This window comes from Oncorhynchus mykiss, chromosome 23 (genome assembly GCF_057628025.1).
Source record: "Oncorhynchus mykiss isolate SJ-2025 chromosome 23, ASM5762802v1, whole genome shotgun sequence".
In the NCBI taxonomy this organism is placed as follows: Eukaryota; Metazoa; Chordata; class Actinopteri; order Salmoniformes; family Salmonidae; genus Oncorhynchus; species Oncorhynchus mykiss.
The window spans coordinates 20,758,677-20,773,136 of NC_143044.1; the positions used below are offsets into that span (position 1 = coordinate 20,758,677).

General features: G+C 42.4%; 1 protein-coding gene across 1 annotated transcript in view; it reads right to left on the minus strand.

Moving 5' to 3' along the window:
* LOC110502559 (attractin-like protein 1) overlaps positions 1 to 14,460 on the minus strand; it is a 350,265-nt gene that overhangs the window by 64,723 nt on the left and 271,082 nt on the right. The window lies entirely within an intron of this gene.

Consider the following 14,460-nt stretch of genomic DNA (forward strand, 5'->3'; position numbering starts at 1 on the left):
TCCTGTTCTCGCCTCAAACACAAAGCCAAGCGTTATGAAAATAATCTATCCAATGTTTCAGACTTAATGTGACCGTTTGATGGGTCAGCTAAATCGGAGACAGCCGGAGAAGAGACAGGCTAACCATTACACTCCGGAGGAGGAGTGAGGGAAGGGAGGGATATGTGAGAAAATGCAGAGGGTATGGGGGATGGATGGGTCGGCTCGTCTTACACGTCTCACTGATCCTCTCAGAGCCTCTCCCTGGCTGACTTGTAGGTTGACTGTAGAGGAGCTTGTAAAGCAGGGGTGAACACTGTGCAGGTCCTCCAGAGAAGGCAGTGGACTGAAGGCGTTATTTTTGGACGTTTCATGTGAGCCCTTTATGGGGCATGGATCTGGGAGGCATTTTAGAGTAAAGGAGGAAACGTGTTTGAAATGCAGTACTGTGACAGGCTGGGGAATAAACATCCAGATATTCCGACCCAAAACGTAGCATAATATAACACGGCAGGCTTACCACAGTTAGATGGAAGGCATGTGAACTGGTGACTGAAATATTGAGGGAAATACTTAATTCCGTCCACAAGGATAACACTAGGTACATTTAAAAGAAAAGATTCCACATCGGCCTAGAACAAACTCTGCATTGTTTATTCTTACAGTATTTCTCCCTTTGAAAGAAGAAGCTCAACAGAGGAGCTTACAACTCAGAAGTTTACGTTGGGACAAGCAACATTTCTCCAACAAGGAAAAACGTCCCCACCTGCTGTTTCCAACTAGACAAACTGCTATGGGGTGAGTGAGAGATAGGTTTCTACCAGAAACTGAAAGCAGAATACCATCCAGGAAGATTTTTCACTGCTGAATTGTCCCCATTTCCCACCAGTACACAGTGTATGGCCAGCTTAGATTGATATAATATAATGGTGCCAGAGGGGATGGCTGCCGTTTTACGGGCTCCTAACCAACTTTTCTATATATTTATTTATTTTCGCATTGTTTGTAATTCATTTTGTACATATTGTTGCTGCTACCGTCTCTTATGACCAAAAAGAGCACATGAGAACAGGGATTATTCACAAAGGGACAAAGATTTTTTCTTTAATGAGTCTGATGCAAAGGATGTACTGACAAGGCCCAAATCCCCGTCATCAGCATGAAGAAAAGATGGAGAAAAAGCGGGAGGAGGGTGGGGTGCCATGTAAGAATTAGCTGACGAGTAGCTAAACCACCACTTCCCTCCATATTATTGGCCAATGTGCAATCATTGGAAAACAAACTAGACGATCTAAGATTAAGTCTATCCTACCAACGGGACAGTAAAAACTGTAATATCTTATGTTTCACCGAGACGTGGGTGAACAAAGACACAGATAATATAGAGCTGTCTGGAGTCTGGTAAGACGAGGGGCGGGGGTGTGTCTATTTGTCAATAACTGCTGGTGCGCAATGTCAAATATTAAAGAAGTCTCAAGGTTCTGCTCGCCTGAGATAGTATGGTCTACACTTATCATGAGGTATTCTATCTACCAAGAGAGTTCTCATCTATATTATTCGTAGCCGTCTATTTACCACCACAAACCGATGCTGGCACTAAGACCACACTCAACGAGCTGTATAAGGTGTCATGACATTGTATTGATTAATGTGACGACTGCTATTTATCAAATCATTAACTGTTTATAATTACGTGATTAAATGATTCAGGTAATCATTAATTCAGTAACCTGGGGCACCATGGGAAAGTTTGATTTTATTGAGTTTCCATTTCCCAAAATAACTCAAGAATATCTGAATATCGATTTTACAACAGTCACTGATGAATTCATTTCCTCTACAGTCTCATCCTGAACGTCTCATAATCTGGGAATCTGCACAAACCCGAGTCCCACTAAATGAGTCCGTACCACACCAATTGAGTTGATCATTTATTTACTAACAAGCTAAAATGATAATATAAGATACACATACAAAAACACACAGTCTATGCCATTGATTAGAACTTAGTACAATGAAACAGTATGACACGTGTGACACAAAATGGGGATTTAAAAAGAGAGAAAAAGAAAGAGTGCACGAGAGAAAAGCACACTTGGATACATTTGTAATCTATGCTTAGTTTAGCCCTAACACCTTGCACCGAACTGCCACTCTTATGGTTCAGAATATAATGATGTAATTACTTGTCGAAGGTCTCCGATGGGGTGTCTCTTTGTGGACCGGGTTTGCCTTCTCCTCTGATGACGGCACATCTTTGGTTACCGGGTGTAACTCTCTGATTGTCCACATGATGTCAGTGTCCTTTCTCTTAGTGGTCTGTTTCCTCGCCCTTATTCTGAAAGGGGTCTTCTGAGTACAGTCAGCCATGTAGCCAATGACGGACTGGCCATCTGGAGCACCGGGAGTTTTGACAATTGGGTCTGATGCAACGCAAAATATAAATAACCCCAGCCCCGCTTAAATAAAAATAACCATGTGCTGTGTGTCTGACTGGCCCAGGCGAGTGGGCTGCTGGCCCACTGCCACTGGTTGGGTATTAAATCTGTCAGCCTCTCTCTCCCAGCCAATTACTTTTGGTCCATTCCATTCTAACTTCACCTGGGACCCGCCCCTTTCCCATCTCTGTTAAGTGGTGACATTTGAATAAATATTGGAGTGGAGCAAGATGGACAAACAAAAAGACAAAAAACGTAAAGGTGGTGCTGAAGAGCTAAGAGGTTGAAGTCCCTTGAGGCTGATGCAGCCAAATTGTTTTAAATAACAAATTATTAATTTGGCGCCGTTAGCAGTCAATCATCTCAGCCTAGCAAGCTTGAAGGCACTGGCAGCAGAGAGGAGAGAGAGCAGCCCATTGAGCCCAGCGATACCAGTTCAACTGTTAGTCAAGGTTTTGCAGCTGAAGCAGTAAGAAAGAAGACAATAGGGATAAGATAAGCAATGTTTGGGTTTGGCTAGCTGGCTATTTAGCTATATCGTGCCTTTTGTTGAAACAAGCGCTCGTCAATGTCACTTTTCGTGAACCGACCAATCACAGCCTGGATGGGGCGGGACATTAAAAAAAGGTTGACATTGCTACAGCAAACTTTCGAAATGTTGAACTCATTGTTGTGCATGAATGGTTATGATTATTGACAAGTTAGTACTTAGCATTAACAAATTAGAGACTAACCACCAATGTAGACTATTTTTCTTCCACAAGGATTTAATGACGGAACAAAACTTACACAAATTATAAATGTTGGTTGTGTATTTCTTAAAACTGCTGTATTGTCCAATTAGAATTAATATTATACTAGTGGTATATAGTATACTATTATATGAAATTATATATATATATATACTAACATTACATAATGCATATATTAATATTATACTAACATTATACTATTAAAGTAACATTATACTTTTTATTTAATGTTATAATATTATACTAATATACTAATTTCTACTAATTACTCATCCAGGTTGAGAATAGTGCATCTGCAGTGGACAGATGTAGATTGTGCCAGAGCCAGGATACCACTGTCAACCCATTTGCTTTTATATTAAGAGGCCAAAGTCAGGGGACCTAGATATGTTTTTTAGTTTCCACCCCCAACAAAAGTGAAAAGTCTGTGGTGCAGAAGGTTTTCTTTTGTGATGGGACCAACAGGAAGTGGCTATCATACAGTGAAGACAACCATGCTTTATTCTGCTTCATTTGTATTGCATTTGCAAAGCCTACAGAGAACAGCCCATTCATGAATGGAATGGCAGACTGAAACATGGACATGGAGTGGAAGAGCATTATGCATAGAGGTTATGCTGAGGCCTACTTGCTAAGGTCCTCCAAAGGTCATTTTTAGAGCCTGTTCATCGGCATTCAGATGTCTGCTCATTGAGAGCAAGTGCGTAGAAGAAGGCAAGTGCTAGAGCGCATTATAGATGTTGTTAAAGTCATAGGCAAGAGAGGTCTGAGCTACAGAGGCATGCAGTCTGAAGCAGCTTATACGCTAGATGACAGCAGCATTGACCATGGCAACTTTTTAGAGATGATCATTCTGCTGGGAAAGCACAACCTGTGTATGAAAGAATATCTCACTGCCTGCATAGAGAAAAGCAAAAAAACTGCATGAGTCTGGGTCAAGAGGGGGCAGAGGCTCTCTAATTACTCTATTATCAACATGATTACCACCATCCAATACACAATGCAGGCCACCATAGCAAGTGAACTCCAGGAACCTGGTATGCTTTAGGTCCAGATTTCCACTACGCAGGACATTACAACACAAGACCAATGCTCTGTCATAGTCAGATATGTGACGAACGTCATCCATGAGGCTTGTGGCTGTGGTGAAATGCGAGGCATCCACCGGACAATACTTCCTCCAGGTACGGAGTGAAGTACTGGAAAACATGAAGCTTGACATCAGCAAGTGCATTGGCATTTCCACTGATGGAGCCTCCAGTAAGGCCAGTATAAAGGTTTCTCTGCCCTGCTCTCTGCAAAGTCCACCAATCAAGTGCATGTGTGGTGCTATGCACACATTGTGAACCTTGTTTTGGCAGACACAACAGAGAGTATCTTGGCAAGTGGGTCACTTTTTTCTCTCATTAACAACATAGCTGTGTTCTTCTGTGAATCCTACCAGAGGATGAACATTTTGGGAAAAGGAGAGCAAGGACCCAAGACACAGAAGTCTTGCTCCAATTGGAGAGACAAGCTGGTGGGCTAAAGACAGTGCCTTAAAAAAGTTTTTTGGAGGCACAGGTCAAGGCACAAGGATACATTGAGGGGTTGCTGAAGTATGAAACAACACTTACAGCTCAGACATTCCTCAGAAAATTTCAGGTCACATCACCAGTCTCAAAATATCTTCAAACAAGTGGAATGGACATTCTGTCTGCGCATCGTATGTTTGTGTCTATAGAGGAGCAGCTGAAAGGAATGGCAAGAGATTTTGAAAAAGTCAAGGCAGCTGCAGACACATTTGTTCAGTGGGCCAACAGGAAGTTGCAGGAATGGGATGAGGAAACAGAGCTGGAGTTAGAGACCACTCAGCCAACAAAAAGGGCTCGAAAGAATAAAACTATGCCACAAGATGAATATTTTACTGGGGCAGAGAGTGCATACAGGATTGGTGTCCATAATCAAATTATGGATACAGTTATAGATAGCAATCCATCTGCGATTTCTGAGTAATGGCACTTTGTATGCCGACATGGCTCTTCTGGACCCTAAAAATGTAGTCAGCTACCATCCAGTGCCAGTGGCCTTCCACAGACAGCCCTTCCACAGACAGCCCTTCAAGAACCAAGCAAATGTTTGATCAAATTTCACAGCAGAGCAACGGTGGCCAATTTACAGAGTGAGCTCATGAGTCTGGCAGAACAGTGGACTAGGTTAAAACAATCAGGATTTGAAGAACACACACCCAGGACTATGGAGGATCATGAACCTGAAGGAAATGAAGATGAGGTGGAGATGGTGACTGTCCAGTGTGTTGCTACCGTATTCTTAGTCAGTACAACCTATTGACCGACGCATACCACATCCTGGGCCTTGCTTACAAGTTTCTACTTACCCTGTCAGTAATCCAGGTAGCTTGTGAGTGGAGCTTCTCTACTCTGAAATTCATCAAGAGTAGGCTCAGGAGCACTCTATCTCAACAGCAACTGGAGGCTTTTATGCTCATGGCTACTGAGCGAGATGTTTTAATGAACCTGGACAGTGACCTGGTTATAGATGGCATTGCTGAGAGAAGTGAGCTGCTGCAGAAATTGCTAATTGGAGGTAGGAAATATGTATATTTTTATATCATTCTATGATTTGGCTACTCACCAGTCTTTTCACCAACAAATTTCTTCCTGTATTATTTATTTTACTGGTCAAATGGTTACAGAGATTATTGCCACCTTGCTGCCAGTGCCATTGTGCCAATATGTGCTCCTTCCAGCCAGCCTCCTCCTAAGAGCAACACATTCCCCTTGTTCTTTTTTACATCGATTTTACTAAAGTTATTGTTATAAATATTGTTCAGTAATCTTGTTGGTGGTCAAAAAGAGTCAAAAAGTCCTGGGACTGTAGCTCAGGGCTCCAGTATAGGAATGAAAGCAGTTCAGACACACGATTCCTTTGAGTGTGGTAACCGGGTGGTCCTGCTTGAATTCACCCTCTTAGACATAACTCATCCATAGCATAGATTGTTAAAAGGTTCCTTTGTCTTCTTCAACCTCGTGTTGCATTTTGGGGTTGCGACTAACTCTGATCTTGGCTGTAGCGCGTGGTCACTGAGTTTGCTTTGTAAATTCTTAATTCACATGTTTTATACCTTTGGATCAGAAAGGGGCGTTTCCGTCTCTATGACAAGTTCTCTGGGCATCACTAGTTACGAGGGATTTTTTCCAATTTAGACAACTTCACATTTCATCTTTACAAAAACATTCTCTTTGATCTGGACATTTTCCACACAACGTACAGTATGCAAATATCAGATACATATGAAATCTCTTAAAGTTATAATGTTTTCGTTATAACGTCGTCATTTAACATTTAATAACATGACAAAAACGACATTCATTTTCATATTCCATCTATCGTAATTACCACCATTTTGGCTGAAGAAACATATTGTCCCAAAGCCCATTTATTGCATGTTACTGTTCTGAGGTAGGTTCTCCATAGGCCCATCATACATTCCATTCCTCCACACTGAGAGGACAAATGGATTTTGTCTGCTGTCTTAAGATTTACAATGGACGGGAGGTGTCATAAACCACCCCCCTGTTGGGTGTGAGAGATGTCTCTGTAGGATTGTGGTCCACGGTAAACTGGCTTTAACAGGTCAGTCATGACAAAGGCCACAAGCAAACAAGAAAATGCTAATCCAGAACCAGCACTCCTACTGGCCGGGGACTTTAATGCAGGCAAACTTAAATCCGTTTTACCTCATTTCTACCATGTCACATGTGCAACCAGAAGAAAAACAACTCTAGACCACCTTTACTCCACACACAGAGACGCATACAAAGCTCTCCCTCACCCTCCATTTGGCAAATCTGACCTTTCCTCCTGATTCCCGCTTACAAGCAAAAACAAAAGCAGGAAGTACCAGTGACTCGCTCAATAAGGAAGTGGCCAGATGACGCGGATGCTACGCTACAGGACTGTTTTGCTAACACAGACTGGAATATGGTCCGGGATTCATCCAATGGCATTGAGGAGTATAACACCTCAGTCACCAACTTCCTCAATAAGTCCCACTTCTTGCCACTTTCAAGGAGCAGGACACTAATCCGGATGCTTATAAGAAATCCTGCTATGCCCTCAAACGAACCATCAAACAGGCAAAGCGTCAATACAGAAGTAAGGTTGAATCCTACTACACCGGCTCTGATGCTCGTCGGATGTGGAAGGGATTGAAAAATATTACGGACTACAAAGGGAAACCCAGCTGCGAGATACCCAGTGACGCGAGCCTACCAGATGAGCAAAATGCCTTTTATGCTCGCCTCGAGGCAAGCAATACTGAAGCATGGATGAGAACACCAGCTGTTCAAGACGGCAGTGTGATCACCCTCTACGTAGCCGATGTGAGCAAGACCTTTAAACAGGTCAACATTCACAAAGCCGCGGGGCCAAACGGATTACCAGGACGTGTACTTAAAGCATGCACGGACCAACTGGCAAGTGTCTTCACTGACATTTTCAACCTCTCCCTGACCGAGTCTGTAATACTTACATGATTCAAACAGACCACCATGCAGCACTTACGGCATCTGACCGTAAGTGCTGCATCAGATGACCTTGCCTCCACAATCACCCGACCTCAACCCAATTGAGATGGTTTGGGATGAGTTGGACCACAGAAAGAAGGAAAAGCAGCCAACAAGTGCTCAGCATATGTGGGAACTCTTTCAAGACTGTTGGAAAAGCATTCCAGGTGAAGCTGGTTGAGAGAATGCCAAGAGTGTGCAAAGCTGTCATCAAGGTAAAGGGTGGTTACTATATGATTCCATATGTGTTATTTCATAGTTTTGATGTTTTCACTACTATTCTACAATGTAGAAAATAGTACAAATAAAGAAAAAACCCTTGAATGAGTAGGTGTGTCCAAACTTTTGACTGGTACTGTATAAAAAAATTCAAAAATAATACATAACTCTCACATTAGGGGGGTGAGTGGGAATAAAACATGATAGGCTGAACAGTGCTATATAAACAATAACATTTCTGGCCTGTATTTGGCCACTTAGGCGGCTGACGCAGCAGTTCTGGATTCTTAGACAGGGCGCTTGCTTGCCAAGAACAGTTCGGCATATTTTGGGGTGTAAAACATACGTGTTGATCCCTCGCCAGTCACCTTGGACCGGGCTGGGAAGAGGAATCCATATCGGATGCTGGCCGCCCTGCATTAATTGTGCAGCTCATCAAACTCTTTCCGTTGGTTCCTTACCTCTAAAGTAAGATCTGGGTAGAAAGACACCCTGTCTCCGTTGTAGTTAAGGGGGAACTGTTGACTTGACAGCTTGTGGATGAGATCCCAGGTATAAAGGGTAGTGCAGCTGTGCAATGAATGGCCTTGGTAGTGCTCCCTTGGCTGGCATCGTTGCTTGTAATCTATGTGATCGGCCGATCAGGAAGGGCGTTTTCTGTTACATCCCCAGCAGTGCCGGTATCAGTTCCGATACAAATTCAGTGGGTCTCCATTTCTCAGAATGCGATTTGAGCATTTCCAGTCGAGCTTTCAGGGCTTTGTTGTCATTTTGCACTGTTTCTCAATGTCCTGTAGCCTGGCCTCGTGATCGATTGTGATCTGCTCGACCTCATGCACCCTGCCCTTGATTGCCTTCACAGTTTCTGTCAAAGTCCCAATACTCTTTGAGATATGAGCCAACCTTGTGTCCACCTTCATGAGTTTATAGTGGCCAGTAGGTCACTCAGAGTGGGTTCTGTAAGGAGCTCTTGGGAGCTAGCATCTTCAGCTAACTCCTTGTGGGTCAGCGATGTTGGCATTGGTCTGTTGTCTGTCTCGTCCAAATTATCTTGTTTAGCGCCGCCTATTTTGGTGCCTTTTCCTCGGCAGACAATGTCCGAAATTATAGGTTGTGAGAGATTAAGAGCAATATGAATTTGTTTAACAATTGAGTAGAGCTCTAACAATCCATATATTCCATAGCATGCTCTATAGCACCCCCCCCACCATGTCTTAATTTCAACATAAAAAAATATACTCTTAGCTTTCATTTGACACCCAATTTGACATGCTCTTATGAAGTTCACATGTTGGTGCTCATAGCTATGAAGCCTCTCTCACACAATGTTGGTGTTTAAACCACCACACCCACACCGCCACCCAGCAAATGAAATCTACAATTCTTGTTTAATACATTTCTGCTTACTACATGATTCCATATGTGTTATTTCATAGTTTTGATGTCTTCACTACTATTGTACAATGTAGAAAATAGTACAAATAAAAATATTTTGAATGAGTGGGTGTGTCCAAACTTTTGACTGGTACTGTATGTACAATTAATAATTGACAATGATGGAATGTGTGTGAGTGTGTAAATGTGTTTTTGTGGGTGCTTTCATGTATTTCTACGTGTAGCTCCAGATGTGGGTTTATTCCATCTGTGTTCTCTCTCCCCTTGTTCTCTCTCTGATGAGATCATTGGCTTTGTGGGTGCTGATAAAACACACAAGTAAAAGGCTCCAAACACAGCCCATTTCTCCCAGGTGTCATAAATATTCTTTATCTCCTCGCTGCTCCTTTCATTACCCTCCGCCCCAGCGCATTAAATCCCCAAGATTGGAAAATAAATACAGCGCATTAAAACATTAGATATGAAAATTGATTCATTTCTCCCCTTTAAATAGCATTATGAAAACCCCCAGCGCCATATATCACTCTGGGATGGAAGGCGAGATGTGTCCGGGCGTCTTACAGATGCTCGTTCCTGTAGGCTCATCAGCTTTACGACGTTACGTGGATGTTATGGATCTGGTATGTACGTGATTGATACTGATGAGTTACCTCTTGTTTTATTCTGTGGCCCAGTCATTTGGAGCACCGTGATTAGATTTAGAGGAAGGTGGGGGGGGGGGGGGGGGGGCTGTGTGATCTACCTCCGAGATGGGTAGTTCACTGGTTATGGTTATTATAGGCTCAAGACTGGGGTCTTTTCCCTTAGAATAAAACTGGTTGTCTTTGTGCGTATGTCATTCAACTCTTGACAATGCTTGTGCGGCGTGCTACTAGGGTGCACCCCCCTATCTATATTGAGGGGACCGCAGAGGAGAAGGTGGAAAGCTTCAAGTTCCTTGGCATATACATCACTGACAAACTGAAATGGACCAGCCACACAGACAGTGTGGTGAAGAATGCGCAACAGAGCCTCTTCACCTCAGGAGGCTTTAGAAATTTGGTTTGTCACCTAAAACACTCACACATTTTTACAGATGCACAATTGAAAGCATCCTGTCGGGCTGTATCACCGCCTGCTACGGCAACTGCAACCCGCAACCACAAACCCGCAACCCGCAACCACAAAGCTCTCCAGAGGGTGATGGGGTCTGCCCAACACATTACAGGGGGCAAACTACCTGCCCTCCAGGGCAACTATAGCACCCGTTGTCACAGGAAGGCCATCAACCACCCGAGCCACTGCTGGTTCACCACGCTATCATCCAGAAAGCGAGGTCAGTACAGGTGCATCAACTCTGGGACCGAGAGGCCATCTGACTGTTAAACAACCATCACTATCACATTAGAGGCTGCTGCCTATAAGCATAGACTAGGAATCACTGGCCAATTTAAGGAATGTTTACATATCTGGCATTACTCATCGCATTTGTATATACTGTATTCTATACTATTCTACGGTATCTTAGTCACTTAATGTTTACATATCTGGCATTACTCATCTCATATGTATATACAGCTGGAAGGTGACATACACCTTAGCCAAGTACATTTAAACTCATTTTTTTACAATTCCTGCCATTTAATCCTTGTAAAAATTCCCGTCTTAGGTCAGTTAGGATCACCACTTCGTTTTAAGAATGTGAAATGCCAGAATAATAGTAGAGAGAATGATCTATTTCAGATTTTATTTCATTCATCACATTCCCAGTAGGTCAGAAGTTTACATACAGCCAATTAGTATTTGGTAGATTTACCTTTAAATTGTTTAAATTGGGTCAAACTTTAAGGGTAGCCTTCCCCAAGCTTCCCACAATAAGTTTGGTGAATTTTGGCCCATTCCTCCTGACAGAGCTGGTGTAACTGAGTCAGGTTTGTAGGCCTCCTTGCTCACACACACTTTTTCAGTTCCGCCCACAACTTTTCTATGGGATTGAGGTCAGGGCTTTGTGATGGCCACTCCAATACCTTAACTTTATTGTCCTTAAGCCATTTTTCCACAACTTTGGAAGTATGCTTGAGGTCATTGTCCATTTGGAAGACCCATTTGCGACCAAGTTTTAACTTCCTGACTGATGTCTTGAGATGTTGCTTCAGTATATTCACGTAATTTTCCTCCCTCATGAGGCCATCTATTTTGTCCATCTATTTTGTGAAGTGCACCAGTCCATCCTGCAGCAAACCACCCCTCAACATGATGCTGCCACCCCTGTGCATCACATTTGGGATGGTGTTCTTTGGCTTGCAAGCCTCCCCCATTTTCCTCAAAACATAGCGATGGTCATTATGGCCAAACAGTTCTATTTTTGTTTCATGATCTTTGTCCCCATGTGCAGTTGCAAACCATAATCTGTATTTTTTATGGCTGGATTGGAGCAGTATCTTCTTCCTTGCTGAGCGGCCTTTCAGGTTATGTCGATAGAGGACTCGTTTTACTGTGGATATAGATATTTTTGTACCGGTTTTCTCCAGCATCTTCACAAGGTCCTTTGCTGTTGTTCTGGGATTGATTTGCACTTTTCGCACCAAAGTACGTTCATCTCTAGGAGACAAAACGCGTCTCCTTCATGAGCGGTATGACGACTGCGTGGTCCCATAGTGTTTATATTTGCGTACTATTGTTTGTACAGATGAACGTGGTACCTTCAGGCATTTGGAAATTGCTCCTAAGGATGAACCAGACTTGTGGAGGTCTACAATTTTTGGCTGATTTCTTTTGATTTTCCCATGTCAAGCAAAGAGGCACTGAGTTTGAAGGTAGGCCTTGATATACATCTACAGGTACACCTCCAATTGACTCAAATCATGTCAATTAGCCTATCAGAAGCTTTAAAGCCATGACATAATTTTCTGGAATTTTCCAAGCTGTTTAAAGGCACAGTCAACTTAGTATGTAAACTTCTGACCCACCAGAATTGTGATACAGTGAATTACAAGTGAAATCATTTGACTGTAAACTATTTTTGGAAAACTGACTTGTGTCATGCACAAAGTAGATGTCCTAACCGACTTGCCAAAACTATAGTTCGTTAACAAGACATTTGTGAAGTGGTTGAAAAACGAGTTTTAATGACTCCAACCTAAGTGTATGTAAACTTCCGACTTCAACTGTACTGTTTCTATACTATTCTACTACATCTTAGCCCGTTCCGCTCTGACATCGCTCGTCCATATGTATATAGTCTTAATTCATTCCTACATGGATTTGTGTGTATTAGGTATATGTTGAGTAATTTGTTAGATATTACTTGTTAGATATTACTGCACTGTCGTAGCTAGAAGCACAAGCATTTCACTACACCCGCAATAACATCTGCTAATCACGTGTATGTGATCAATACAATTTGATTAGATTTTTTTTTACTGAGTAAGTGCAGGAACTCAACCCAGCTGTTTTATTCTGTGTGGTATTTGTGTACCACTTCCATTTCCATGCCGTTCACTCCAGTTCAGAGACAATGAACAGGATCCAGGTGTGGTGTTTGTGTGTGTGTGTATGTGAAAGGGCTGTGGGTGTTTTAGTAAGCTACCTGTCAGGTCCACTCTGGTGTGGTCTAACAGGCCGGTTTTACAGCAGTCTGGGGACTAGAGAGCCCTCAGGTCACCGATGAATAATAACTGCTCCAGACATCCTTTATCAACGGCAGGGGAGGGTAGGGGAGAAAGATTGGAGCCCAGGACCTATTTTAATCACCTTTGGCCTCAGGCTACACACCTATGCAATGAATCTCTCCACTTTGATGTACCTGGATCACAGGGCAAGGCGTCTCCTCAATACTACAGACCCAGGCCAAGGCAAAATACCCACACTGGATGTTCGATTTGGTTCGATTGTCTTCTGATGATACCGCTATTGTCTGTCTTTATAATGACATGCCACATTACTTAACCTTACTCGTTCATAGTATCTACTTTAGATCGCTTGTCTTCCATAGACCACTCTGATGACATTAGGAAATAACTTATGTTTGTGTGGTTTTTCATTGCATACTTGTCTGATTTTCTGCAACCATTTAGAGACAATTTGCATGCACATAGATGATTTTAAACCAATAAATATGTTAGTAATTCATGCCTCCAATGACCTCTGTCTTGTTCATCTTAACCAGATGCCGGTTTTGAAACAAAAATGGTGTACTGTACTTCTCTGAGTAAATAACAGACGGTCGCTCGTTTGCCTGACTTTTACCAGATGTCAATAATTGCAGCTGGTTCTTAGAAGATTCTCAGGAAAGGGAATATCTTTGAAACACTCTTAAGTTCATCTCGCATGTTCTGAATAGCATAATTCAGAACAGTGTGTGAAATACAGTTTTACCAGCGCCTAGAAGCTGTGTGAAAAACCTAATCCCCACTTAGCGCACATAAGCTAACTGCTCCACTCATGGTCATTGAGAAATGGCTTAAGCCACTGTGTTATCCATCTGTTCAGAGGACAGGTAAGTCAACATGTGCCAACCTCCTCACGTGTATGTCCATTAAATACAAACACAACACTGCATTCAAATAAATTACACTTATCAATCCAGTCATTTTTTGATATGCTGTATGTACCCATTCCTGCAGCCCCGTCTCTAGTTTTTGGGACTTTAATCCAATTCCACGCTTTTCGCTGCTAGTAAAATGTCATCTGCATATCAAAATGCAGAGTAAACATTTGAAAAGCCCTCCTGTGCACCTTTTGCAAATGGCTTTGGCCAAAATACACCTGTATATAAAAACACAGGTCCAGAACTTGCTTTTACACAGTAACTGTGTAAATGATGTATGAAATCCGATTATGAATCCACTTATTTTCCCGCAAGTACACTGTTGTACACAATTTTCTTATTTACTATGCAATTATGCTAAATAGTCTCTGTGGAGCAACACCAGATGTTACTTAATTAACCTTTACGTGAAGATACCGTTCCATTTCAATGTTTTTCACCTTCAGAAGCTCAAAATGGGAGAAACAGGAAAATAACAACAAAAACAATTTTGGGTTGGACACCGATGAATGCTGTAGAGTTAGCTATGGGGGAAAACACTCCTCTAAGGTCTTACTGCTAACATAGGTTATGTGACCATG